This window comes from Bemisia tabaci, chromosome 10 (genome assembly GCF_918797505.1).
Source record: "Bemisia tabaci chromosome 10, PGI_BMITA_v3".
In the NCBI taxonomy this organism is placed as follows: domain Eukaryota; kingdom Metazoa; phylum Arthropoda; class Insecta; order Hemiptera; family Aleyrodidae; genus Bemisia; species Bemisia tabaci.
In genome coordinates this window covers 25,295,150-25,309,447 of record NC_092802.1, presented here as the reverse complement: position 1 = coordinate 25,309,447, position 14,298 = coordinate 25,295,150, and the positions used below count along the sequence as shown (strand labels likewise).

General features: G+C 39.9%; 1 protein-coding gene across 1 annotated transcript in view; it reads left to right on the top strand.

The window, feature by feature from the left end:
• Window positions 1–14,298, top strand: part of LOC109032317 (uncharacterized) — an 87,359-nt gene that overhangs the window by 26,662 nt on the left and 46,399 nt on the right. The window contains exons 3-4 of the mRNA XM_072305405.1: window positions 2,788–2,825; window positions 8,929–8,966. The gene's annotated coding sequence lies outside the window, so the exon portion shown is untranslated. The remainder of the gene's footprint in view (window positions 1–2,787; window positions 2,826–8,928; window positions 8,967–14,298) is intronic.

Below are 14,298 nucleotides of genomic sequence, written 5' to 3'. Positions count from 1 at the left end.
AAGGTAGTAAGCAAGATTGCGACAACTACAGAGGTATATCGGTCACAGGAACCTTGAGCAAGGTCTACGGTAAAATTCTCAAGGCAAAGGTCGAAGAGGTTTGGAGCGGCCAGGAAGCCGAAGAACAGGCTGGTTTTAGAGCCGGTAGGTCTACCGTCGACCATTTGTTCACCATTACCCAGGTCATCGAGAAGAAAAGGGCGGTCAGCCAGGAGCTGCACTTGGTGTTTGTGGATCTTCAGAAAGCTTATGACAGCGTGCCGTTAGTGAAGCTTTGGGAAGCCTTGGAAAAAAGGGGTTTTAGCAAAGGACTTGTGGGGGCAATTAAATCATTTTATAACGGGACGATAGCAAAAATTAAATGTCGTGGAGAGTTGTCCGGAGGTTTTTTCGTCACAGAAGGGCTAAAACAAGGCTGTTGTTTGTCACCAACACTATTTAAGGTATACCTAGAGCACGTTTTAGAGGAATGGAAAAAGAAGGTTGCAGGAATGGGCGTTCCACTCCTTGATGGGCAGACCCTTTATACTCTATGCTTTGCCGATGACCAGATCGTTGTAGCTCAAGATGAGGAAGATGCAGATTACATGACGCGGAAGTTGGTCGAAGAATATCGGAAATGGGGCATGGACGTTAGTGTGTCCAAGACAGAGAAGCTGGTCGTGGGAGCAGCGCATCAACGGCAAAGCATAGAGCTTGAGGATGGACGGCGCATCGAAGAGTGTGACGAGTATAAGTATCTCGGTGTTTGGCTCGATCAGGATGGAAGGATGGATAGAGCAATTAAGGACAGGATCATCCAGGGCAGGAGAGCCATCGCGATGCTGAACGGGGTGCTCTGGGATCAGAGCATCTCAAAGGCAAACAAGCACCGGATATATGACGCCATCGTTAAAAGTATCGTGCTCTATGGTAGTGAAGTGTGGCCTTTGACGAAAAGAACGCAAGAAATGTTGAGGGCAACTGAAATGGATTTTTGGCGGCGATCTGCCGGCATTTCGAGACGGGACCGTGTCCGTAATGAGAGAATTCGCCAGGTGATGAAGGTTGAGAAAGATATCGTGCACGACGTCATGTCCAGGCAGTTATGCTGGTATGGACATGTGCAAAGAATGTCGGAGGAGAGGTTGCCCAAACAAGTTTTGGATTGGGTACCACCTGGGAAGAGGCGACGGGGACGTCCCGTAAAGGGTTGGCGGCAGGGCGTTGACGAAGAGATGTTGCGGTGTCAGTTGCCCGATAACCTCTGGGAAGACAGGCATATGTGGCGCTTGGGTGTCGTAGAACGCCAGAGTGCGTTATAAAGCGACTTTATATATATATCTAGCTTTTTTCCTATCTGAATTTACTTCGTTCATAAACATTTTGCTGGCATAATTTTAAATTCAGGTATTTTCTGCGATTGATATGATTTTCCCACCATCATTAGTGGTATTCATCAACCGTTGCGGAATATGAGTATCCGCCACGACATCGAGGCGAATAACGCATGATTTTAATCAATTTAAAATGTCGCTGAAATAATTGCGTATTTGTCGGGCCGGGATATTGTGGTGATTATCGCGTATTTCTCTTTCTTTCTTTGAACAATTGCGCATATGTCGCGATACCGAGATGAAAATCGCGCGATTTCTCACGCTTTTACAAACGGAAATGAAGCGAACAAATATTCGAATGCCGGAGTAGGTATGTGGTATGGTATCACGCGTAAATGAAGGATAATCTCAGCCTTTTAACTACATATCAAAGTATATGAATGAAGGCATCATACTTGCATTGGCGCGGCGCGGCGCGGCGCATCGGTAAATGCGGAAATCAAGCGCGCAACTATTCGATCTCCGGAGTAGGCATGTGATGTGTTATCCCGCGGAAATGAAGGAAAATCTTAGTTTTTCGCCTCTCAAATTACTGACGAGTATTAATGTTACGCTCGTATCGTTATCAATTGCATTTTTCCGAGATGTTGACGAGATAATTATCCAATTTTTACACCTTTTCAATATCCGTAAAATAGTTTGTGTTTGCCGCAATGTGGAAATCACGTTGTAATTTTTCTTTTTTTTTACATAACTGCTAAAAAAAATCGCGTTTTCTCCGCGATACTTGTCCGCGTTTACTCGTTGAAGTGATGAAACAGTTTTTCGGCAATATCTGTAGCCCGAACAAGCCGAAAAAATTGATTCTTCTTTGTCTCATATCATCGAATTAAATCGAACAAAGCCACTACAACTACTAGTAATAGAACTAGTTGTAGTAGTAAATGTTATACTTTTAGGGCTTTCAGGCGTGCAAAAGCTTCTCGACCACGCGACCGAGTGGATCGCGATCGGTTGCTTGTGAAAATGGAAAGGCTCTGAAAACACCATTGGAAAGCCTGTAAAATCTCGATTTTTTTTAAATACTACTGCGGTAAAAAGCACGTGTTTTAAATTCATACGTGCAGAGCCATAGGAAAGTCATTTTTGTGAAAATTTGAGGGAGAAGGGGTTTTTATAAAGGGAAGACAAATTTTAAAAATAGGAAGGCTAAAAACGTTCTGCAACCCTTGCTTAGCGCAATTAATCGATTCCAAGATGCAATAATGGTGTTTTCCTAAATACAACGAAGAAGCATCGGTCTCTTGTGATTTTGAAATTAACTTTCCTCTGCGTAGTGGTGCATTTCCAGCAACCAGTCTGTAGCTCACTATACTTCTAATCGTCCCTGCACAAAATTTTACTTTTGCAAGAATATCAGTGCCTTGTTTTACTTAGATAGTAAGCTTTTCTTTTGCGCTTTCTTTTACAGAATCGTCTGCATTGAGCTGCGCACCGCTGATCTGATCGGTATGTAATTTTATTTTATTTGTAGCTTTCTGAATAGATTAAGCTCGCAATGGTTAATAGTGCCGAAGTAAGGTGCTTTTATTATAATTGGATTGGAAAAAAACTTTAACGGCACACAATGGATCGAGTCAATCGGAGAAGTTGGGCAGAATTTGGAAATACTTTACGCTCATAACTCCGTTTATACAAAACTTTGAGGTTCCAAAAGTGGTTCTATGGGTTTTCAAATTTTTTTCTAGTAGCACCCCTCAATGCCTACAGCGTCACTAAATACACATCAAAATTTGCAGTTTTAGTCAAAAATTTTATGTCCGAGCTCTCTAATTGACTCGATCCACTGTTCGGCGAGAGTAAAAATCGTCGCTCCTCTGACGTAAGGGCGTATCACGATTTCCACTTGAGCCTGAGAACGCATGGACTTAAATGTAGAATAGGGCTCACGTGCAAATTGAGGTACGACCTTACGTCAGAGGGACAGCGAATTGACGGACATAAGTGGTGGAAAGATGCCGTTAGGTTTTTTAATACTTCAATTCAACGATTGTAAACTCAAAAGAATCAAGCAAACTGAATGGAGACCAGGTTGCAAACTCGCCCTCTTCAAAGGCGAGGCGTGATAATCAGCTATCGATATTATCCCATTTGAAGCTACGGTAAGGAATCGATTATCATGGTGTTCCTTGCAAACACACTACTTATCGAGATTTATCGACCCTTTTCCATAAGTTTAAATGGTAGATCAATCGATATATCGCAAAGCACGCTACGCCACTGATTCAGACGGTGGTCTTTTTCCTATGCCCTCGAGTTTCTCTCGTCTAGAGGTGAAGATGAAAGTTATATACAGGGTATCGAAAGCTTACGCACTTTTTCTTTGTATTTCCTGAGCCAATGCATATTTTTCAATATATTTTTTTCATTTATTATTTCTCATGGTAATACAAAAACGCGTCAACTTTGATTTCCGGATGACTGAAATCGGGAATAAAATCAACAATTTGATGTCTCCATGCGAAAGCGACGACTGTCAAATTCCTAGGCAAATGAGTAGTATTTATAGGAGGATTGAAAAAAACAAAAACAAATGGTAGGAAATAAAACAAAAGATTATGAAATATGCAATACGATAATCCGGGTATCGGAACTTGGCTGTTTTGAAAACGCCTTCAAACGAGGCGTGATACCTCACGCATTCCGGAGAGTTCAAATAGTTGTATCATTGCGCCTTAAAAATGCGAAGGAAGATTACAATTGAAATAGCCTTCATTCACGCTGGCCTTTTCGATTTCCTTTGACACTTTTGCAGTCTTGAATGCATATCTTTAGTGCGCTTCCCCTAGAATTGTCTATAGCAAATTGGTAATTTTTATAGGAGGATTATTTATAAACAAGTGGTTAGAAATAAAAACAAAATAATATGAACTATGCAAAACGATAATCCGATTATCGGAATTTGGCTGCTTTGAAAACAACTTCAAACGCGCCGTAATACCTCACGCATTTCGGAGAGTTCAAATAGTTGTATCATTGCGCCTTAAAAATGCGAAGGAAGATTACAATTGAAATAGCCTTCATTCACGCTGGCCTTTTCGATTTCTTTTGACACTTTTGCAGTCGTGAATGCATCGCTGAAGTGCGCTCTATGTAGAATTGTATTTAGCAAATGGGTGGTTTTTATACGAGGATTAAAAATTAACAAGTGTTACGGAATAAAACAAAAGAATATGAACTATGCAAAGCGATAATCCGGGTATCGGAACTTGGCTGTTTTGAAAACGCCTTCAAACTAGGCGTGATTCCTCACGTTTTCCGGAGAGTTCAAATACTTGTATCATTGCGCATTAGAAATGCGAAGGGAGATTACAATTGAAATACCGGGGATATCGGATTTAACGACATTGGATATAACGACATATCGGGCATAACGATGTAAACTGGTCCGTCCCGTCTGATATCCCATTCACTCAATGTATTTATGTATCGGTTGTAACGACCTCGCATATAACGACATATCGGTCATAGCGACGGAGTTTTCTCGTCCCAACAGATGTGATGATCGGTTATAACGACCTGAGCGACAGCAACAGAGGCCGAAGAGGAGAGGATCTCGTGTCCAGACGCCCTAGAAGCCATCACAACTGTTCATGAATTCCTAAGTTTGAACCTAGAATGGAACGATTCCACTTTATCACTATTTCTACTTTCGGCCCATAGAGCGTTACAAAATGGGTATGCGAACACAATTGGACGTATTTCTATCGAACGGAAGTATGTACATTATGACGTGAGCTCTGTTATGCACCTATTCTTATGGGTTCCAGGGCTCATGTCTGAATGCTCATAGTTCCGTTTGATAGAAATACGTCCAATTTTGAAGCAAAAAAAAAAAAAACATCGTGGACTATTGTTCAAATTAGAATTTTTGTACGTCTTCAGTATTGCGCATATGTAGTGCAATCATAATATAGTGTGTAGTGCATGTGTGTGTAAGTGCTCGTAAAATGTAATAAGCATTTATTTACTTTATTTTTATTCTAACAATGTTAATTTTCATGATATTACAATTTGTTTTTCTTGCGGTAAGGGGGGGTGGGGGTGGCAGTCATGGGGCCCAGACTTTAAAGCTGGAACCAGGGCCCGAGATGAGATGTGGCGGGCCTGCGGAAAATACGCGATTTGGATAGCGGGAGTAAAATATCCATGTACGTCAGTAATTTGAGACCGGCACTAAATTAAGATTTTCCTTTAATTCCGTGCGATACCACATACCGACTCCGGAGTTTGAAAAGTTATGCGCTTGATTTCCTCATTTAATGAAGCGAGCATAACACCGCCTGACATTCATAAGTTATGCAGCGGTTTTGTAAAAAGTGAGAGATTACGCGATTTTCATCTTAACATCGCGAGTAGTAAACGATTTTTGCACCAGATTCTTAGATTCTTATAATCATAAGGAAACACTCGGTTCTCATCCCACACCGAAAAAAAAAAAAAAAAAAAAAAACAAGCAGTGAGCTCCAACACAATGTGTTGATAAGGCGCGTCATTAACTCGCACATATCAACCCCTTTAGTTTTTTTTTTCCATTGCAGTATCCCGAAAAATAGCAATTTTTTCAGTGATTTTGTAAAGAATGCGGATGCGAAAATCTGTGAAATCGAGCATTGGCAGGAAATTCGTAAGGACGGAGAGAAATTATAGGGAATGACAGGGAATTTCGAAAAAAAAGTTAGGGAATTTTAATCCAACTAGTTGTTCCCGATGCTAATGCGGTTGTGTTGATTCCCTCAAGCACATTTTGACTCCGTAGGTATGTGGCATCGAAGGAAATTGAAGGAAAATCTTAGCTTTTCGCATAACTGAAGTTAGTGATGTTTGTGAATATTTTACTCGCATCGATGTATAATACGCGTAATATCCGTGATATTGACGTGAAGATCTGGTGATGTTTTGCGATCTTAATCAACCGCTAGAAGCCTCGCCTATATCCCGCGCGTTATAAAAGTGATTAACGAGTAACTCTTAACGATTCTGCAAAATCAATGCGTTATTTCTCATATTTTCTTCAATGTCGTCAGAAAAATCGCCCATTCCCGCTATACCAAGATGAAAAGCGCGTAATTTCCTTTGGTGTAAAGAATCCGCCGGAGATGTCACGGAAATCGCGCGATACAGGGAAGTAACCCGCGCAATTTCTCATTTTTTAACGCGCGGAATTCCAGCAAGCAACTATTCGAACTCCGGAGTAGGCATGTGGTATCACAAGAAATTGAAGGAGAATCATAGCTTTTCTTCTATCTGAATTTACGACGTTCATAAAAATTATGCTCGCATTGATATGGAATTCGCTTATTTTCAGCGATTGAGATGAATATTTTGTGATCATTAATGGTCTTCAACAACCGATGTAAATTTGTGCCCCCGTCAAGATATCGAGGTAAATAACCCATGATTTCCAATCATTTTAAAAAAACCGCTGGAACAATCTCATATTTGCCGCGATACTGCAGTGATCATCGCGTAATTTCTAATTTTTTTTTTATTAAAATACTAGGAAAAACCGCTTTTTGCCGGATACGGAGAGATGAAAAGCGCGTAATATTCAAGAAATGTACGAACCCGGTAGATGTGTCGTCAGCCAAATTGACGGTTGTTTACTTCCGGTTTGCAGGCGTTTTCGCGTCACTACTATCCACATGAAAGCATGTGGCTCTCTCAAAAGCAAGAACACAAGCTTAGATAAGTTTTTTAATACTTTCAAACCTTGTAACACTTTAATTTTCGGCCAGAATCACAACCACAAAAAAGTCGCAAATCATAACTGATAAATAGTTTTTTTTACGATACGAGCATGAGACTGATGTTTTCAATGTGGATAGTAGCGAACGCCCCGTTTTGTTCAGAGGCCCTTCGTCGTTGGCGCTTGCAAACCGAAAGTAAACAACCGTCAACTTAGCTGACGACACCTCTACAAGTATCTCGTGCGTCTTGCGGTATACTGAGATGAAATTCACGAAATCTCTCACTTTTTAACGCGCGCAATTCAGGGGAGCAACTATTCGAACTCCGGAGTAGGTATGTGGTATCTTGGGAAATTGAAGGAGAATCATAGCTTTTTTCCTATCTGAATTTACTTCGCTCATAAACATTTTGCTGGCATAATTTTAAATTCAGGTATTTTCTGCGATTGATATGATTTTCCCACCATCATTAGTGGTATTCATCAACCGTTACGGAATATGAGTATCCGCCACGACATCGAGGCGAATAACGCATGATTTTAATCAATTTAAAATGTCGCTGAAATAATTGCGTATTTGTCGGGCCGGGATATTGTGGTGATTACCGCGTATTCCTCTTTCTTTTTTTGATACCGCAACCTATGAAAAATTGCGCATTTCTCGCGATACCGAGATTAAAATCGCGCGATTTCTCACGCTTTTACAAACGGAAATGAAGCGAACAAATATTCGAATGCCGTAGTAGGTATGTGCTATGGTATCACGCGTAAATGAAGGATAATCTCAGCCTTTTAACTACATATCAAAGTATATGAATGAAGGCATCATACTTGCATTGGCGCGGCGCGGCGCATCGGTAAATGCGGAAATCAAGCGCGCAACTATTCGATCTCCGGAGTAGGCATGTGATGTGGTATCCCGCGGAAATGAAGGAAAATCTTAGCTTTTCGCCTCTCAAATTACTGACGAGTATTAATGTTACGCTCTTATCGTTATCAATTGAATTTTTCCGAGATGTTGACGAGATAATTATTCAATTTTTGCACCTTTTCAATATCCGTAAAATAGTTTGTGTTTGCCGCAATGTGCAAATCACGTTGTAATTTTTCTTTTGTTTTACAAAACTGCTAAAAAAAATCGCGTTTTCTCCGCGATACGTCTTGTCCGCGTTTACTCGTCGAAGTGATGAAACAGTTTTTCGGCAATATCTGCAGCCCGAACAAACCGGAAAAATTGATTCTTCTTTGTCTCATATCATTGAATTAAATCTATAACAAAGCCACTATACAACTACTAGTATTAGAACTAGTTGTAGTAGTAAATGTTATACTTTTAGGGCTTTCAGGAGTGCAAAAGCTTCTCGACCACGCGACCGAGTGGATCGCGATCGGTCGCTTGTGAAAATGGAAAGGCTCTGAAAACACCATTGGAAAGCCTGTAAAATCTCGATTTTTTTAAACACTATTGCGGTAACAAGCACGTGTTTTTCGCCAAATCGCGGAACTTCATACGTGCAGAGCCATAGGAAAGTCATTTTTGTGAAAATTTGAGGGAGAAGGGGATTTTTATAAAGGGAAGACAAATTTTAAAAATAGGAAGGCTAAAAACGTTCTGCAACCCTTGCTTAGCGCAATTAATCGATTCCAAGATGCAATAATGGTGTTCCCCTAAATACAACGAAGAAGCATCGGTCTCTTGTGATTTTGAAATTAACTTTCCTCTGCGTAGTGGTGCATTTCCAGCAACCAGTCTGTAGCTCACTATACTTCTAATCGTCCCTGCACAAAATTTTACTTTTGCAAGAATATCAGTGCCTTGTTTTACTTAGATAGTAAGCTTTTCTTTTGCGCTTTCTTTTACAGAATCGTCTGCATTGAGCTGCGCACCGCTGATCTGATCGGTATGTAATTTTATTTTATTTGTAGCTTTCAGAATAGATTAAGCTCGCAATGGTTAATAGTGCCGAAGTAAGGTGCTTTTATTATAATTGGATTGGAAAAAAACTTTAACGGCACACAATGGATCGAGTCAATCGGAGAGGTTGGGCAGAATTTGGAAATACTTTACGCTCATAACTCCGTTTATACAAAACTTTGAGGTTCCAAAAGTGGTTCTATGGGTTTTCAAATTTTTTTCTAGTAGCACCCCTCAATGCCTACAGCGTCACTAAATACACATCAAAATTTGCAGTTTTAGTCAAAAATTTTATGTCCGAGCTCTCTAATTGACTCGATCCACTGTTCGGCGAGAGTAAAAATCGTCGCTCCTCTGACGTAAGGGCGTATCACGATTTCCACTTGAGCCTGAGAACGCATGGACTTAAATGTAGAATAGGGCTCACGTGCAAATTGAGGTACGACCTTACGTCAGAGGGACAGCGAATTGACGGACATAAGTGGTGGAAAGATGCCGTTAGGTTTTTTAATACTTCAATTCAACGATTGTAAACTCAAAAGAATCAAGCAAACTGAATGGAGACCAGGTTGCAAACTCGCCCTCTTCAAAGGCGAGGCGTGATAATCAGCTATCGATATTATCCCATTTGAAGCTACGGTAAGGAATCGATTATCATGGTGTTCCTTGCAAACACACTACTTATCGAGATTTATCGACCCTTTTCCATAAGTTTAAATGGTAGATCAATCGATATATCGCAAAGCACGCTACGCCACTGATTCAGACGGTGGTCTTTTTCCTATGCCCTCGAGTTTCTCTCGTCTAGAGGTGAAGATGAAAGTTATATACAGGGTATCGAAAACTTACGCACTTTTTCTTTGTAATTCCTGAGCCAATGCATATTTTTCAATATATTTTTTTCATTTATTCTTTCTCATGGTAATACAAAAGCGCGTCAACTTTGATTTCCGGATGACTGAAATCGGGAATAAAATCAACAATTTGATGTCTCCATGCGAAAGCGACGACTGTCAAATTCCTCTTATACACCTTGAGTGTCCTGACATAAGGATAGTACCATTGCCAGGTTCCCATTCTTTGGCCACTTTTCGTGAATGCCTTTCCCGGGATTTCTATGATGTTAAGACCACCCGAAAATTACTAATATGTTTCAAAAAAGAACAAGGAAAATAGATCTCGTAGGCACGTTATTTCCTGAATTATAGAAAGGATTTTGAGGGATTGTAATGGAGCTCTTGCGTGTGTCAGGAATTTGCGATTTAAGTACTGATCTATGTAAAATTTTGCAAGAAACGCGATGGTGCCACTGGTTTTCTGTGAAATAATTAACTCCAAAGTTCCAAAAAAAGCCACTTTGTTTGGGGACTCCAAAACTGAAAACACGGCAACCCTGCTTATATATTAGCCCCCCCCCCCCCTCTCTTTGCATAGAGAGTTCTTTCTTGAGGTAGAGGTGGACTCTCAAGGTAACTTGAGATATCCCCTCCATTACTATCTCAACTTTGAAAGCTCCTCTTCAGATAAAATTACGAACCAAATTCTCCGAAAAATCGGAGGTAAAATATCTAAAAATTTACCCGTAAATTCTTGATCCGTCTATGGAAATTTGACAACGTTTCATGGCTTATTAGTGCATATTCATTAGAGAATTTCATCTTGGCACATCCTCAACGGCGCGGCATGGCTGCTGGGTGCTCTGCTTCATGGACCGGAGCGCCTTACATTTTTTCAATGCAACACGCTTGTCCATGGAGTACGAATACTTGTATCAAAGCGTTATCACCGCGTATAATTAAATGCGTATAAATTGCATAATTAAATGCATTCGTGTTTTGACTGTGATCTTGGCGTGAGAAGCCCTACCCCGTCTTATTCCACTCAAAAGCTAGTAAAATAAATAAATTAAAAATTTTACCCACTAGACAGCTAATATTTTAAAGTTCTTCAGCTACACTGGGAAAAAAAAACATATTGGATCTAGAGTCCAGACTCTTGAGACCATTGACAAGAAAAAATACTCTTGATTCGATCAGATTTAAGCTTAAATCGAACGGAAATCCGCTCAAATTAAGAGACTGGGTTCTTGATTTAAGCTTAGATATGATTGAATCGAGAGTACATATTTTTTCTTGTCGATGTTTTTAAGAGTCTGGGCTCTAGATCCAATGTGTTTTTTTTTCCAGTGTAAAATGCAACTTTAATTGATCTTATTTTTTTAAGGAGCAGAAGTAACTCAGTTGCCGTTATTTTGATATTAAAACCATTTTTGCTACAAGGTATGATTTAGAGATTAGTCGAGATATAAAGTTGTAAAGTTGGTGCAAGGTGTCTCGAACCACCAGCGCCAGGCTTTTCTCTCGGTTTTTTCGAGTTGGATGATGTTCAGAATGAGTTGAATCGGGAGTAAATCTCAGGAATCGGACTATTACATCGGCGGATCCAGCAAATTGGCATCATCGCTTTTTCTCCATTTAACCTATGGAAATTTATCGATTTTCGAAGGGGCTATTAAGCTCTAACATGAATCGATTATTCAACATAGTATCAAGTGGAGGACAGCCAGTGTTGCCAGATATCGGGATCCGCCTCTGTCGACCTCTGTGGTTTCAAAGTTTCTCAGCCTCCCTTATGGCCATCCCCTATTCTGCCGTGCTAAGGAAAATGCCGTATTAACATTCGGGAGTTATCAAATTTTCTGGAATTAAACATTTATTTGCGAGGAAAGTTTTGCATAGTTTTCCCTGACATTTTCAGATTTTTTACATCAAATCCCGAACAAAATTATCTGAGGAATTTGAAAAAACTATTCACATTTTTCGGGTAAAATTGACTTTTATGGAAGGAAATATAGCAATATCTGAAGGCTCATACGGCGTTTTTTCTTAGCACGGCAGTATTGAATTTCCAGTCCCAGACATCAAGAGGCCGAAAACCGAGGAAAGCACGGGTGGTTCAGGACACCTCGTATTTACTTTTCAACGTTTTATTACGATTAATTACTGCATCGTAATGTAGTAACCTTAGCCGATGAGATTGTGCCCCAGAGAGGAAAAAAAAGTTTGACTGAAGTTGTTTTTTTCCATCGAGAAACTTAGAAATATTATTGTTTTTTTAATGGTCAAAAATGTGAACTTTGCAACGATGTATTGCCAAAATAAGCGTTAAACTCAAGCTAAAACTGTCATTGGAGAATCGTCCCATCAAAAAGTTTTGTTTGGGACTTTGAACGAAAGCACTGCTTTTCCAAAAAATGGCAAAAAACCCATTTCCTGGCAGGCTCTTTGACTCTTTTGTAGCGATGGGAAGTTCGACAGCAAGATTCGGATCATTCGAAGTAGGTAAACGCTGTGAACAGTTTGCTGCTGCGCTGTTGTCAACCTCCAAAACGATTGATTTCAAGCGCTTAAAATAACATCAAGAAAAATGCAAACTATGTCTTGAAACATTGACTCAATGCTCTCGAGAATACTTGAAAGTGTGCAGCGTTAAAAACTGAAAAACGATATTTTTAACTTCGGGCCGGTTTTCCCTCTGAACTGAACAACTTAAGTTTCCATTCAAGTCACATTATGCTTAACCGCGTTACTTACAATTCAATTGGTATGTAGTTATCTCTGGGCATTTGATGCATAGTCGATACCGTTGATCAAGGTTCATCGAAGCTCCTTCAATTCATCCCGTCACAACAACCTTTCCTTCGCGATACGACTATTACTGCATGGGTGTAGTCTATTGCATAGCACTGCAACATGAAGGCGTTTTCAGTGACCGGTGATGACCATATCGTCGCTAAACTTCGAATTCATGTTGGTCGTGCGTAAGGAAAGTTGTTCTTAATTCTCCATTGCACTCGGTGCTGCCACACTTAGGTAAAACAACGCATGAACCCTTGAAAGTTGCCAAATGTCTTTCGATTTTGAGGAAAGATTCGATCATTTCGCTTTAACATTTCCGATTACTTTCGATGAAACTGAGGATAAAATTCTCTGAAATTTCGCGTCAGGAAAATATTCACAAGTTTCCCTGAAAATTAGTTTTTTATCGAAACATATGTATTGAACTATGCCGGAAGACTCATATTGATGACCAAACTGCGAAATAAGACTTTCTGTCATGATTTATATTCTCTCTGAAAAACTAGTCCACTTAATTTCTCGAAAACTTCATTGATTTTTCGTTCCTGTCGGCAAAATATTCCGTGTGGATTCCAAGATGGTGGCAAGTTATTCTTCCTAAAACATCGTTTCCTTCTGCAAGTTTTCCTAATACTTTTTTCTTACTCGTTTTTCGTCCCATCACGGTTAGTCTTACAAGTGATATGTCCTATTGGCTTTTTTTCTAGAGGTATTATTTGTCCAAAATTCAATTTTAAAAAAACATCATAGGTACCTCACAAGTTAAAGTTGTGACCGCATGCCCGCAAGTAGTGGAGCTTCATCTTCTTCCTTGTACCTATAATTGAGGGTATAGAAGGCTCAGATTGTGCTGTGTCCTGTTCACGCGCTTGTATTCGGCTCGCTGAGGAAATTTTACACATTCTGAAACATTTCCCACTGCTCTACTCATGTTCACGTTTCAATTATTATTGGATTATTGTGACAAACACCCGTCGGAAAAAAGCTAGTTGGACATCTCACTCGCAGGACTTACTGTAATGGGACAAGAAACGAGTAGGAAAAAAGTATTAGGTAAACCTGAGGCAAGAAAAAAAAATTAGGAAAAAAGACCTAGCACGGTAGCACCTTCCAAGATATGATGTTGGCTTGTCTCTGAACGATAAAATGAAATAGAAGCGAAAATGTCAAAACACCGAAATGGGGATACGTGACTTCGCATTTAGGCCATCAATATACGGTAATAGCATTAAAGCATGGAAGGGTTAAAATTTACTCTACTATTAGTAATAAAGACGAGCATCATCCGTAGCCATCCGTGAAGTGATGTCAGTCAAAAACGCACTATTAATTCAGGTCCCGTGTGACTATCACACATTAGAGCGAGTCAATAGGAGAAGTCGGACTAAATCAGGAAACTTTGAAAGCTTATATTTTTGAAAATATGAAACAAAAAGTCTAGGAGTGACTCCATCAGTTTTTTTTCGTGAGAAGTCTTTCGGAAACACCCTTGGAAACTGAACTTGTGCCGAAATAAACGTAAAAATTTGATATTTTAGCCACAAATTTCATGTCCGACCTCGTTCTTCGATCCACTTACTTCGTTCCACTGTGTACCGGAAGGCCAAATTGGGCAAAATTCCTCCTTGTCATGAGCTTTCTTTCCGTGCCTCAAATTTTGTCCTATCTGCTCTGCTTATA